A 5,104-nucleotide genomic window follows, 5' to 3' on the forward strand; every position below is an offset into this window, starting at 1 on the left:
AACCAACAGAAGTTGTTTTAGATTATTCAAGAGCTCTTCTTTTAGCTTGTGCAAAAGCATTTAACGAGATATCTCTGAAAAATTATATTGATAATTACTTCAAATGTATCATGAAAAATGGTTGTATGACAAGTGACATTGTTCAAACTTACATTAGGGTTGACGTATCACACTTGATACACTTCATTTGTAGATGGAATTGTTTTAAACATCTTCGTCATACCGCTATTAGAGATTTTTATATACGTTGCGTTGCTCTGATGGTTGACTGTCAAAACTTGAAAGACTTTTTAGAAATTTTTAAATTGACCTGTGTGGTGGCTTTGCAATCTTATGAGGATTCTTTAATTCAATCCATATGTGCAGATACTGCCAAAAATGCACGAAAAAAAATTAGAAACTTATATAGCTGTTAGACCAATAAATATGGATAATTATTTGCAAGTTATCGATTCAGATGACATAATAAATACTGATATAAATCATGAAGATTTAAACAATGCTAATTCTCCAATTGAAAAATTCATCAAAGATATAATTTTAGAAGTACGAGATACAACTAGTATTGGTGTTAATTTAAACGCGTTCTTTTTACCAGACTTTGTAAATCAGCTTCAGCGAATTGGAAAAGAATTTCCGTTATGGACGGCTGTTGGAACACCATATTTTTCTGGCCACGCGACTTCCAGTTCCTGTGAAATAAATTTTAAAGATATAAAAGGGCGAGTATTATCAAAATATCATAAACATTTACGGGTTGATAAATTTGTTAAAATTCACTTATTAGATTTGATTGGAGGAACACGTGTTTTTTCGTCGAAATTACTTAATTTTAAAATGAAGAGATGTTCTGAACCTGATTCTATTGATAAATATCCGCTTCAATCTACAAAAGAAAGGTACGAATATAATTATATTTCGAACAACTTTTGTAACGATATTTCTCCAGTAAGTCAAGAAAATTGGCGCGGAAAGGCCGATATTCCTATATTTCAATCGAATGTTGATAATGATTCTTGTTTCACTGATAACAATTCAGATGTGCATGTTAAACATTTTACTATTGATAAAAGTATTAATTGTAATCCCGCCAGTAAGCAAGAAACGTCAAGAAACATTTCAACTACATTGCATTAAATGTTAAAACTTTGCTGTAATGTAGTTAAAATGTTTCTTGATGTTTCTTGCTTACTGGGATAACTCTGAGGAAAATCTTATTCATGAAATAATCGAAGAAAGTACCTACTGCAGATATTACGACTGAGAAAAATACAGTTGATTCAACTATTACAGAAATATGTGATAATAACACTTCCAATGAATTACTTTCTCAGCCAAAAGTTGAATTTGATGAGATACATGAACCAGTAAAAGATCACTCTTATGCAATGACTAATATAAATAATACTGAAAATTCATCACAAACTATATGTATTACAAAATTCAAATTTTTAAAACCATTTCCTGAAATATCACGTCAAGATAATTTTTTGAGTTCGAAAAAAATCAAACTTGTTTTCCTTCCAAATGGAAATTTGTGTAAACCTGTTACAATTAATGGTAATATAATACACATCAATAACACATGTGGATTTGATACAATCACTCAAATTATTATAAAAAATGGTTTCCAGTCATTACAGCACGCATTACGGTTTTTCCCCAAAATTTACAATAAAAAATGTTCTTGTGGTGGATCTACAACTGAAACAACAAATTTAAATAATCATATTTTCATTAAATTAGATATTAGATTTTTACATGATGCATCAAAGACTAAAAGGTGCAAACTATCTGAAATACCTACGTCGTTGACTTTGGGACATAATAGATACAGATTAACAGGAGTTGCAGCATACTTACCAAATCATTACTTAGCGTATTTTGTTGGAGAACAATAAATCGTTGGGAAGTATATAATGGTCTTTCCAAAAGTGTTCGATCATGTTCATCATCACAGGAAATAGAGCCTCATGCTGCATTTTACATCATAAAAAATAAAAAATAAAAGGCAATTAATTATACAGTAATCTAACACTTTTGAATTATTAAAAGCACAGTATATCTTATTTAAATTAGATAATGTATTTTTGTAGACGTAAATTTTAAGTTTACCAAGTTGTAAAATATTTATTATTTTTTATCATTTACAAAATTTTTGTTATTTTCCAAGTCAAAACGATTGCTTCTGTTTCCTGTAACAATTTTACACATATTACAATAAAACTATATTATTTTATAAATAAATACTCTTATCTAACATATTCTTGTGTTATTCTTGTTATTATAACATAATCTCTTTTTATTATATAATTCCTTCAAATAGATACTTGTTAGTTTATTTTATCTTCACACTTATTTAATAATGTTGCTTCTTAACATCAAAATTTCAAAAGAGTTGCACTGTGTAATAACTGTAGGAGAAAAAATAAAAAGATTAAATAGCAATTTTTCGTTAAAAAGTACTACTGGAATAATTATTAAAACAATTTCCTTATAGTCGAATGCAACGATGCATATTTTTTCCCAAAAACATCTTGACATAGCGCAAACGTATACATAACGACACATTATATTACATTCCCATACAGCACAAAATGTTTTCAAAAAATATTTCTAAATATTTCTATAAAAATATTGCGAGAAACATTTTAAAATGGTTTTAGATATATTTTAAAATGGTTTAAAAACTTTTGTGGTAACATTTTTAAGAATATTTTAAGAATCTTTTAAAAATATTTTTAAAAACGTTCTTTTTTATCACCCAGATAAAATTTTCTTAAATATTTGAAATGTATTTTTAAAATATTAATTCGAATCTACATATTTATTGTATCATAATCTTGTTTCAAAATATTTAAAAAATATTTTTATTTCTTATTGGTTTTATAATCTTTTTTCAAATATTTTCAAAAATATTTTTGAAATATTATGAAATATTCTTAATTAAAGATGTATGTCGCTTATGTCAAAATAAAGGGATAAAGCTGAAATTTACAGAGATTGTGCACTCATATATCCCAAAAACCTATGTTAAATTTGCGATCGATTGTCCGACCCGTTTCTGAGATATTTACTTTAAAAGTTACAGAAATTGTATATATATATATATATATATATATATATATATATATATATATACTTCCCATGTAAATATCCCAGGTAGCACACATGGTCTTATTGACGTCAATTTAAGGTCATATTTCGTCCACGACGTCATATGTCCTTTATATGACGTGTATTTGGCGTTTTATTGTGGATATGAAAGTATGACGTCATGAAAAGGACATGAATTAGACGTCATTTTAAGACCAAATGTGGTACACGACAATTTTATTTTCATTTTTTGAGTTTTTCTTAATTAAAACAGACCCATACAGCATAGAAGCTTGCAAGACATTGCAGGAACGTTACAAGTTGCAATGTAATGTTGTAAAGACAATTGCAACATTTCGTTGAAATATTAGAACAACATTGCAGAAATATTATAAGAATAATTGAAAATATAGTACTATAACTTACTCCATGAACATATATGCACACACATACATAAAGAATAGATTTTTTTTAGATTTATGTTTCTTTAAATTTAACTCCTAATTATTTTTCAACTTTGATTCAATTCATTAAATAAATTCTTTATTTTGTCAGGTAGCGTCTTTAGGCGTTATCATGCATGTTGTTAACGTTTATTATATTAATATTATATTATGTTAAATATACGAATTTCATATTAATAATTATTGTATATTAATTGTAATTGCGTTATTATTTTTAATATTTACCGATTATTATCATTACACGATTTTTGAACACTATAAAGATATGTTATATAGGAGTATAAGCAACAAGGAAGCGTCAGAATCAAAGGATCGCCACTAGTCCGTTCGATCATCGATGTCAAGCGACGTTAGGTGCGGTACTGACTCGGATGGGTGACCGCGCGGCTGTATGCACACACGACATATACATAATAAATTTATTTTCTTTTTTTTTGTTTTTCTAAAATTCTTAATTTACAAAAGCATAACGGCATATACATACCTTTAAATGACTCATATTTATGTCATTTTTAAAGCATTTTTAAAATTATTATGAACATATTTTATTTTTTAAAACAATATTTCTAAAAGATTTTACAAATATTATTGAATATATTTATTTGCAATCTTTTAAAAATATTTTTGAAAATATTTTTTTGACATGATCTGACGGACATAGAAACATTCTAAAAATATTTTTGTAAATTATTTTAAATTATTTTAATCTTCCTAAAAAATATTTTAAAAATATTTAAAAAACATTTTGTGCTGTATGGGTTATAATTGTACTATTTGTATATTTATATAGATACACACACATAGATAAAAATAACAAACCATATGTATATTTGCAACAGTCACTGACGATTTACGATAAAATACAACAATTAAGTTGTAAAAAAGCTTGTTAATTAGATTATCGGCTGGCGTTCATAATGACAAAATTGAAAATACTATTAATTACAAATGAATTAACCAGTTACAAACATTGAAAATACACTCACAAACAATTTACAAGAAATATCCCTTTTCATATTAACAAATGATCTATATGTAATATTAATTACATTAAAAGATTGTAAACAAACGTGATATATGACAGCTATTTCAAAACTACTGAGGATTTTTGCTCATAGGATGCGTGGCCAATAATCACTCGCTAGTACCAGAAAGGTGAGAAGTGATTGGCCACCACATCGACTTTCGCCATGCGTAATATACGTCGACGCGCTTTTTGATGACCAAAATAAAATTTGTCAATTACAAAAAACTAATTGGTCACAAACGTTAAGAACTGACTCACAATCAATCACGAACGATTTACAAACTAAATACACTTAATTTACAAACGGAATACACTTAGAAAAATTAAAACTAATCGAATTTAGTAATTTCTGTCGGCTAGCTTCATACAGGCAATGCGTGGCCAATAATCGCCCGCTAGTTACAGAAAGGTGAGAAGTGATTGGCCACCGCATCGACTTCCGCCATGCGAAACGCGTCGACGCGCTCTTTGTGCGCAGGAGCCTTGAGTACATTTCGCGCATGCGCAGCACAGTTAT

The 5,104-nt window shown here is 27.9% G+C and overlaps 1 long non-coding RNA gene across 1 annotated transcript; it reads right to left on the reverse strand.

The window, feature by feature from the left end:
• Positions 1 to 617: 617 nt before the first annotated feature.
• On the reverse strand, positions 618 to 4,159 carry LOC139783900 (uncharacterized). Its single transcript, XR_011721420.1, has 4 exons — positions 3,786 to 4,159; positions 2,116 to 2,195; positions 1,864 to 1,976; positions 618 to 692 (listed from the first exon to the last, which is right to left on the reverse strand). It is a non-coding gene; the product is annotated as an uncharacterized lncRNA (long non-coding RNA).
• Between the last annotated feature and the right edge of the window lie 945 nt (positions 4,160 to 5,104).

The sequence above is a fragment of the Temnothorax nylanderi genome, unplaced genomic scaffold (genome assembly GCF_030848795.1).
Source record: "Temnothorax nylanderi isolate EJ_2023f unplaced genomic scaffold, tnyl_v1.0 TNYL_tig0556_pilon, whole genome shotgun sequence".
In the NCBI taxonomy this organism is placed as follows: Eukaryota; Metazoa; Arthropoda; class Insecta; order Hymenoptera; family Formicidae; genus Temnothorax; species Temnothorax nylanderi.